This window comes from Suricata suricatta, chromosome 7, assembly GCF_006229205.1.
Source record: "Suricata suricatta isolate VVHF042 chromosome 7, meerkat_22Aug2017_6uvM2_HiC, whole genome shotgun sequence".
NCBI lineage: Eukaryota > Metazoa > Chordata > Mammalia > Carnivora > Herpestidae > Suricata > Suricata suricatta.
In genome coordinates this window covers 143,955,733-143,965,234 of record NC_043706.1, presented here as the reverse complement: position 1 = coordinate 143,965,234, position 9,502 = coordinate 143,955,733, and the positions used below count along the sequence as shown (strand labels likewise).

Sequence of the window (9,502 nt, the reverse complement as noted above, 5' to 3'; positions counted from 1 at the left end):
CATGATCTGGCGGCTCGTGCGTTTGAGCCTCCCCATCGGGCTCTGTGCTGACTGCTCGGAGCCTAGAGCCTTCGGATTCTGCGTCTCCCTCTCTCTCTGCGGAAGGGAAGGGAAGATGTGGTGTATATATATATGTAATGGAGTATTACTTGGTGATGAAAAAGAATGAAATCTTGCCACCTGTAACAAAGTGGATGGAACTAGAGGGTGTTATGCTAAATGAAATAAGTCAGAGAAAGACAAATATGATATGACTTTACCCATATGTGGAACGGAAGGACACATAATATAGAAACAGGGAGGGGGACAAAACATAGAAGACTCTTAAATACAGAGAACAAACTGAGGGTTGCTGGAGGGAGGGGGGGTGGGCTAGATGGGGGATGGGCATGGAGGCCGGCACTTGTGGGGATGAGCCCTGGGTGTTGTACATGTGATGAATCATGGGTTCCACTCCTGAAATCCTGACTGCACGACATGCTACTAACTTGGATGTGGATAAATGATAAATAATTAAGAGATAGACCAAGAGTCTCTGTGAATGATTTTTCTTAATCCCCAAGGTTCAGGTACAGGGCGATTCACTATCCTCGGCTAAGGACATCCGGGCGTGGGCACAGCGTGACTCAGCCGCCTGCCCTGTCCCTGCCGAGGCAGATCGGAGAGCGGATGTGAGGGGCAGCAGGAGAGAGGCTGGTGTCACAGCAGTGCTAACTGACAGTGAGGACGACGCGACGGCGCAGCAGAAGGAAGCCTGACTTAAGGCGGGTGGTGGCCCGGGCCGCTAGAGACCGCGTCATCCCCCCCGGGAGCCCTCAGCTCTGAAGACGTCACCGTGCCGCACAGTAAAAGCATGAAAACTTAGCCAGATTGATTAAAAAATAAATAAACAAATAAAGGCAAAGCGTGGCTAGTATACGACTTAGGTAGACAGACAGCAGCAAGTATTTCACAAACACACCCGTCAGGAATGAGCAGCTGTCTTAAAGCTTTCTGTTTTGGTGACGGGGCACATGCAGGCCTCTCTCTCCCGGGCACACCGGCTTCCCAGGATGCGGCGCTGTGACCTGGTAAGCCCAGATGGAAGGACAGAGGTGGGTGGCACCCGGTGTGTTCTCTAAACTGAGTCAACCCTCCAGACTCTGGTCCCTGACAAGCCAATAAGGTGGGTCCCTCCGTCCTTTCTGCCCCTCCCCCACCCTGACACAGTCAAGGCATGACTTCCTCTCCTGAATGTGGTACTTACATTTGACAAGTCCTTCCAGCCCCCCAACAGCCTGCGCTGGCATCTGATGGCATTGGTACTGTCACCACATTTCTGAGCTGCAGCCGAACTGGCGCTCCCGGCAGCTCCTGGCAGGCGGAGCGGGAAGCCCCGAAGCCAGGTCCCCATCACCTGGGGGCGGGGGGGTTGGGGTGGGCCAGGACTCCTCCCAGCCAGGAGCTCTCCCAGCTCAGCTCCCAGCTCAGCTGGGCCAGAAGCTAGATCTGTTCCCGGAAAATACTGCCAGTTCTTCTAGAAGAAACCCCTGCACCTAGCTCCTGGTGCTGCCGTGGCTCCCACTATAAGCCTGAACACAGCGACGAGGCCAATCCCCAGGACGCAGTCTTCGCTGCCTCGCCCTGTCCTCCCGTCCTGGTGAGCACAGTCCATGGCCCAAGAAACAGAACCAAAGGAGGATGGGCGGCTGCTCTGGGCGTGTGTTAGAGGTCAGTGTCCCTTCTCCGAATAAAGACTTGGTCCCGTCTGAACCCCCAGGACCACGGAATGTGCTGGTATTTGGAAATAGGATGCTTGCAGAAGTAATTAGTGATAATTCTTGGTCGTGTTGGAGCAGGTGGGTCCTGACCCAGTATGACCGGTGTCCTTGTAAGATGAGGAACTGGGGGACACACAGAGAACACGGCCCCCTGAGGACGGAAGAAAGACCAGAGTGGGGCCTCCACAAGCCGAGGGACGCCCAGCATTGCCGGAAGGCTAGAGCAGGGAGTGGCCTTGCCCCCCCCAACAGTGTGCTTCCGGCCTCCAGGACCCTGGGGGATAAACTCTTGCCCTTTAAGCCGCCCAGCATGTGGTCCTTCCTTCCAGCCCCGGGAACCAGCCAAGGCACCTAGCCCCACTAAGTATCCTTCAAGGTAAAAAGCTAATGCCTACAAGACAAAAGGTCAAGGCCAAGGGTCTCCGGGAACAATAATTTAAAGGGTAGGAAGCTATTCATAAGGTTGCTCCACGCTGCACCTCCTCCCCCTCCCCCCTCCCCCTCCTCCTCCTGACTTTAAGGCTTGACCGCATCTCACCTGTGTCTACTGCCAACACAACAAGTTCAGAAAATGTAATAAATGGATTCTTGTTTGCCTCGGTTTGCAAACACCCCGGCTGAGGGCCTGGGCGGGCCTGGGAAGGGAGAGGACCCGGCTGGGCAGGGCGGGGAGGAGGGGTGGGGGCGGGAGGGACCGAAGCCCCAGCCAATCTGCAGCCAGGACGCGCAGCCTCGGACCGCCCCCAACCGCCATCAGCAACGAGTGGCTGCTGCGTTCACACGCCGCAGCACCCGGATCCCAACCTGGACCCCAACCCCAACCCAGACCCAGACCCTAATCCCGACCCCGACCCGGACCCCTACCCGGAGCCGGAACCAGACCCCGACCCAGACCCAGATTCCGACCCCGACTCCGACCAAGAGCCCGACCCTAGTCCAGACCCCAGTCCAGACCCGGACCCCGACCCCCGCCCAATCCCAGACCCCAACCCAAAACCGTGAGCCCTACCCGGACAGAGACCGCGACCCCGGCAGGTGAGCGCGCCCTTCCCCCCTCCTGTGGCCCCGCCCACGGGGACGCGGGACCCCTGTAGCTTCGGGCTGTCACCTAGCCCAACGGCCTCACCTAGCCCAACGGCCTCACTCGCTCGGAGTTTGCGCCCCGAAGTGCGAAGCAGGCTCCAGGCTCCGGGCTGTCAGCACAGAGTGCGATGCGGGGCTTGAACTCATGAACTGTGGGGTCATGACCTGAGCTGAAGTCAGACACTTAAGGCCTGAGGCCCGCTCCCCACATTCTCGCACATTCCGCACTCTTACTTGATCCTGGCCAGAGGTTTGGGAGGCTGCAGGGGGCTCAGGGGTGGGTGGGGTGTTGGCACCACAGGCTTGTCTGCTGTGGTGCAGGTGCTGCCTCTGTTTAGGGAGTGACTTGTGGGGTGTCACATGGTTTTTGAAGGCTCAGGACTCTTAGGAAGGTGGTCCCAAAGCACTTCCCAGCCTGAGTCACTTGACAGGAAGTTCCAGGTGGCAGGGGTTTAAAGGGATGGACTGCGCACTCCCCGTGGGCGGGGCCTGGAGCACTGCCACGTGACACAAAGGTGCTGGGGTCGCCTGATCTTGTCCCACCTTGTGGACCGTGGGCTATGACCCTGGGCAAGGCGAGCCTGGCTCCAGTGGCCCAGCCGCTCCCCCAGCACCCCCGAGCTGCAGGAACCTGGCTCCGCACACAGCAGCCCGCACGAGCTGGAGGCTAGTGTGAACAGGGGCCCGAGGAACACCACGGTCCCAGCGCCCACATTCTTGTGGGCACACCGACTCGCTGGCACCGGCTAAGCGCTGGAGGCGTGTCGGCCCCTGAATTCTAGCCTGTGCTCCCCAGCCACCTACGGGACCCTCGGCTCTCCCCGTCCTGCTCACGGCACCTGGCCAGCACCCCAACGGGAAGCCCCCTCCTCGAGGAGCACCTGGAGGCACAGTGGGAGGAGGCGTTGAGTGAGGGCTGCAGTGTCCAGAAGGAGCACAGTGGCCCCCGAGGGCATCATTACCTGACTTACGTCCTCGGGTACCCAGGGCACCAATCCTGCTCCTGGCACAGGCGGGCACAACCCCAGCCATCACTGTGGGGAGGCGCGCCCATGCCATGCCCATGCCGGTGGGAAGGAGGCGGGCCGTGCCTGCCCTCCACCTGCTGCACGGGGCACCTGGGGACACCGCTGCTCTCGTGGGTTCCTGTCACCTGCCGTCGGGGCTGGGGCTCACGCGGGGCCCCTGGAAGAGGCTGGGGGGGTAGAGGGAGGGAGGCACTGTTGTCACTGAAATCAGCTCTTTGCACAAGTGGCCACTCAGGCTGGGGGCAGGTCGCACAGGTGTGCACAGGAGACACCTGTCACGTGTCTGCTGGGCGGCTGCACCCTGGGGACCTGCCCGAGAAGCGCGGGTCATGGCATGAGGAGACCACGCACACCCGCATCGGTCTCTGGGCCGATGGTGCAGGGCCTGCTTGGGATTCTCTCTCCCTCTCTCCCTGCCCCTGCCCTGCTCACACACTCTTAACCTCTCTCCCTGCCCTGCACTCGCTCGCTGGCTCTCAAAATAAACATTTCAAAAAATTAAAAACAAATAGTCTGGTCCACACATAGGTGAAACCAAATGGTACCTTTGGGGTCCCACCTGTGTACGGAACCCCACTTGGGGGGGACGTTTCCCTCTCCCACCCGCGCCAGGCATGGGACAGTCACTGCTCTGCCAGGGACTTAAGTGACCCCTGGGCAGCACTCAAGGGTGCTTATGTGAGGGAGTCCAAGATGAGAGATCCTGGTGCCCGGCCGGAGGGCATGACTGGACAGCACGCATACCTCTCAGCAGAATCTGGGCCCTGGGGGGCGGGAGTGGCACCCGCACCCCAAGCTGCCCTGTCACGTGGCCAAGGGGACATATTATAAAGAGTTTTGTTCCCAGGCTGCGAAGGTCTGGCGGCCATTGCTCAACACAGTCTAGGGGACTTGAAGACGACTCAGGGCTCCTGGCCCCAGCCTGGGGCCCCAAGGCCGGCCTGCCCCCTGCAGCCCACCACCCACCACCCCTGCACTCCCTGTCGGGCCAGCCCACAGCCGCCCGGCTCCAGTGTGGTCCCCTCTTCCCCTGTCTGCACCCAGGGCTCCGGCCAGGTGACACCTGGTGGGAGATGCTCCCCGTGCTCCCCCAGGGCCCCCTCCTCCCTCTCCCACCCCACGTGCACCTGCACAGGCTGCCCTCTGAGCGCTGGGTTTGCTGACACTGTTCTTCCTCTGAGTCCCTGAGAAAGAGGAGGCACGTGTGTCATTTCTGCTCCCGAGTCAGGCTTCCGGGTGGGCTCGTGTGCACTGGCAAGACGCGGAGGGTCCCCAGAAAATGTCCGGTGTGCGGAAAGCCATATCCGCGCCCTGGGAAACAGACAGATGGACGCCTGCCTGGCCCCACCACACCTGGCTTTGTTGCTGAAAATGGCAGAATTGCTTTATTTTTTTTTTAATATTTATTTATTTTGAGAGAGAGAGAGAGAGGGAGAGAGAGAGCGTCCCAAGCAGGGCCCACGCTGTCAGCACAGAGCCCAGCTCGGGGCTCCCATCTCAGGAACCTCGAGACCACCTCCTGAGCCCAAATCCAGAGTCAGACACTCAACCAGCTGAGCCGCCCAGTCGCCCCTGAGGACGAGGCCAGCCGAATTTCATGTGCCTGTTTTTAAAAATTAGCTTGAGGCTGTTGCTTTGAAGTTCACATGTATGTAAGTTTAGGACTAGTGTCTCCGGGGCTCAGGCAGCGGAGCACAGCTCCGTGTCTGTGACTGGGGTGGCGTAGACGGCTGCGCCGTGTGCTCCCGGGGACGCGGGGCCTGGGGTTACCAGGCTCTGCCTGAGTGGCACGCACTGTCTCAGTAGAGGAAGGCCGATCAGGGACCCTGGTGTCAGAGCCCAGACCCCCGCAGGGGTGCCCCATTTATTGCCAGCCTGCCGGGCCGGGGTCCTTGCCGCGGTGACTTGCTAGGTCCAGGCTCACCCGGGGAGGACGGAGAAGCGAGTCAGAGCTGGCGCCAGGCTGACTTCAGGCTCAGCATTTCCTGGGCGCCGTGCTCCCCAGGCTGTGGGCTCCTGACTTCTAGAAAGGCCAGTTTCAGTGTTTGTTTCTGTGACCCAGTCCCAGCGCCCAGCAGGGGGGCAGTGTTGCCAGAGCAGAAGTGCCTGGGAACCCGCCGGGAGAGGGACCAGTGCCTGGCCATCTGCTGGGTGCGTCAGCACGTTGTCTTGTGGTGGCTGCTCAGGCATGTTTTCCTGCTGGTCAGGCCCCTGTCTGTGGTCTGACCCCGGTTTGTAAGTCCATAGAGTTAGGTCCAGGACACCTAGGCCCCGTCCCCTGGCACCAGCCCCGCTGTCTGCTGCTTGTCTCAGGAATCACCTCCTGGCTGCGCCTCCTGGAGGTCCGCACCGAGGGCAGCCCTGGTCTAGAGGCCCCTGAGGATGTAGGACCCGCCCTGGGCGTCAGGGCTGAGAGGTCCCCGCCTGATCAGGGACGAGGCACCTGGCATGGGGGGGAGGGCAGGGCGGAAGTACCTGGCGGCTTGATTTGCTTCTAGCCTCGCTGATTCATTCTGATCCTGGGCAATCCCCTTGTCCCGGCTGGACTTTGGCTTCCTCCAAATGTAAAGCGGAAGCAACAGCAGCCTTTTCGTCTTATGGGGTTGCGTATATGAGAGCGTTTGGGAACGTTAGAGCATAAATATAAAATACACTAAATAAAACATGAGGCGCAGTGTCAGGTGCTAGCCAGGCTCCTGGGCAGTTAAACCACAGCTGAGAAAGGGGCTGGGGGTTCAAGGGCCACTAGCCTGGGGAAGCTAACACCCAAGGCCACCTGCTAGTGAGTGGGGTGGGACCCGCTCACCTGCGCAGCACAGACATCTCTCAGGAGTGTCCCGACAGAACCCCAGGAGCTGAGGACCCCTGTTCAGCGTGACTGCACAGCACTGGGCCCAACAAATGGGACAGGGGACACAGCGAAGCCAAAAACCTTTTCGTTTTACCCTCCAACGAAATTGGTTTGTTTGCCTCCTTAGTTCGAACTGGCCTGCACCCGAATCAGCTTGTGGAGTAGGATGCAGAAAGCTCTGGGCCGTCACGAAGAGCAGCTCTGCCGGAGCTGTGGAGAGTCGCATCGGACGGCATGGACCTTACTCCAAACAAGTGCGCAGTCAGTGGAGGCTCCCGGGACTCTCTGGCCTCCAGACCCCACGGTTTGCTTGTCAGAAGCTCTGTGAACAGACTGTGGCTTGGGCTCGGCTCCCAGGTCTGTGTCGCTGCCACCACCCGGAGCAAGTGAAAACCTCGGAGTTGGTCCAGAAAATCTGAGCAACCTTTTAAGACAACGTATAAATCTGGAAGGAACCCCATTGTAGTCCACTTGCGGCTGGACATCGTCGAGGGCAACGCCCCGTGTGTGGGTCCGCTGCAGTGGACAGGCTGGGAGAAGGGGGCGTGCACGCGTGATGACTTTGAGTTCTGAAGTAGGAGAGCACGTGTGATGACCGTGACTTTATGCTCTGAGGTAAGGGAGCACGTGTGATGACCCTGACCTTGAGCTTTGAGGCAGGGGAGCCTGTGTGATGACTGTGATGTTGAGTTATGATGTAGGAGAGCATGTGTGATGACCGTGGCCCTGAGTCCTGAGGCAGGGAGCATGTGTGAAGACCGTGACCTTGAGTTCTGAAGAGAGGGAGCAAATGTGATGACCATGACCTTGAGTTCTGAGGCAGGGAGCATGTGTGAAGACCGTGACCTTGAGTTCTGAAGAGAGGGAGCAAATGTGATGACCATGACCTTGAGTTCTGAGGCAGGGAGCATGTGTGATGATCATGACCTTGAGCTCTGAGGCAGGGAGCTTGTGTGATGACAGTGACCTTGAGTGCTAACAGCTCTGAGTCCTAAAGCCATTATCCGTGACTGGATGTTGTGTGCTCCCTAGGAGTCAAGCCTGCCTTTGTCCATCTCTTTTTTGGCCAGATCCACCTCATGGGACAGCTGCTGGGGGGTCCCCTAGGGTGGCCTTCTAACGGGGCCAGGTATCCATGCATTCAGTGGGTCGTTATTGATTGCTGAGAACTTACGTTAACCAGTGCGTTTGTCAAGGCCGTGGGGCACACCAGGCAGGACAGACACTACCGTGGAGTGAGCCAGACCGATGATAAGACACACGGAAGGCCCTCTCAGTTCCCCGCGGGTCCGGGGGAAGAGGCACGGCGGCGAGCCAGTACCGCGCTGGAGGGAGGGTGCGGGCCTGTGCCCGAGGATGCCCTCCTCGGAGGCGCCCTTCAAGCTGAGACCAGAGCGGCGGGGGCGCCCGGGCGCAGGGGTGGGCTCTGCCCTTCCAGGAGCTGGTGGGGTCTGCGGCCGGCCCCTCCAGACGGCATGATCGTGAGGGCACACCTGCTCCAGGGCGAGGGGGCTGGGGTGGGCCTGGGCGCTGGGAGGGGTGGGGGGTCGGCCCCGTCAGTCTGATAGTGGGGGGTGCGCAGCGCGGCCTCGTTTCTGGCCCACCTCTGCGTGGCCGTGAGTGGGCCCAGGGCCTCTGCGCCGGGTGGTGCCCAGGCCCCACTCGCCCGGTGTCCGGGTGTCTCCGTGGCACTGGCTCTCAGGCCAAGACGCTGCCTCTCAGGCCCCTGCTGCAGGGGTCCCGGGTGGGGTGCCGCTCCCGGGGTGAGGGGCCCCACGCGCAAGGGGTGGAGGCCGTGCGCGGGGAGGGCGGTGCCCGAGGGGCAGCCTGGGCCAGAGGACTCAGGCAGGGCCGGGAAGCACGCAGTGGGCCGAGAGCTGCGCTTGCAGTGGGGCTGCAGCAGGGGGCGAGGCTTTCCGGAGGAGAGAGTGTTGTCATGCTCAGGGCGCCCCCGAGGGGTGGAGACCAGCAGCCCAGGGGACAGACACGCAGACACACGAATCTCACGCTGTTCCAGGGACAGACATGTCGAGTGCAGTGGGGCAGCGCTCCTGTCGCGGCAGGGAGGGGCGGCCAGAAGGTGGGAGCACAGAGTCTCGTCTGCCTGTGACTGTCTGTCTGTCACACAGCCCTCCCAGGCCCCCGGCCTCCGCTCCACGTCACAGCCAACCTTTAGCCCCTGTTAGTAGCTGCGGCTGGTCCAGAGTCAGCGAGTGCGCGCAGGGAGGAGGCAGGCGGGAGAATTCTAAGAATGCACCGTCACAGCACCGTGGCTGGGCCTCCCCTGGCGGCCTGGCCCCCTCCTGCCCCGGGGCTCCAGGGTCAGGGTTGGACTGGGGCGACCCGAGGGCACCTGGGCTGCCCCATCACATGCCCCCCCTGGAGTGAGAAGCGGCAGCCTTCCCTGAGGGGCCCCGCCTGCCAGCCTCCTGCTCTCGTCTCCCGTTCCTGGCAGTGACCAGGGCCCTGCCCCAGCTGGCACCTGTCCAGGGTGAGGGGCCCTTGGTGTGACGCCAGCCAGCTCCCCACCCAGCCGGGGACCCCACAGCGTGGGGCACATCAGCACACATCACCAGCCCCCAGGTCTGGGTTTCCTCTGTGGGAGGGCCCAGGGGGTGACAAGGGCCACGGTCTATAGGGAGACCCCCAGAAATGGAGGGGTGGGGTGGAATGAGGAAGACATTTTGCTTCACCCTCAGTCTGAGTGGGGGAGGGAGCTACAGGAAGACTGGTGGGGGGAGCTGGTGGGGAGGGGTCAGGGAAGGAGGGGGGAGCTGGTG

The 9,502-nt window shown here is 61.1% G+C and overlaps 1 long non-coding RNA gene across 1 annotated transcript; it reads right to left on the bottom strand.

The window, feature by feature from the left end:
- Nucleotides 1–555: 555 nt before the first annotated feature.
- Nucleotides 556–2,387, bottom strand: LOC115297026. The gene is made up of 3 exons (XR_003911220.1): nt 2,299–2,387; nt 1,247–1,911; nt 556–1,067 (listed from the first exon to the last, which is right to left on the bottom strand). It is a non-coding gene; the product is annotated as an uncharacterized LOC115297026 (long non-coding RNA).
- Between the last annotated feature and the right edge of the window lie 7,115 nt (nt 2,388–9,502).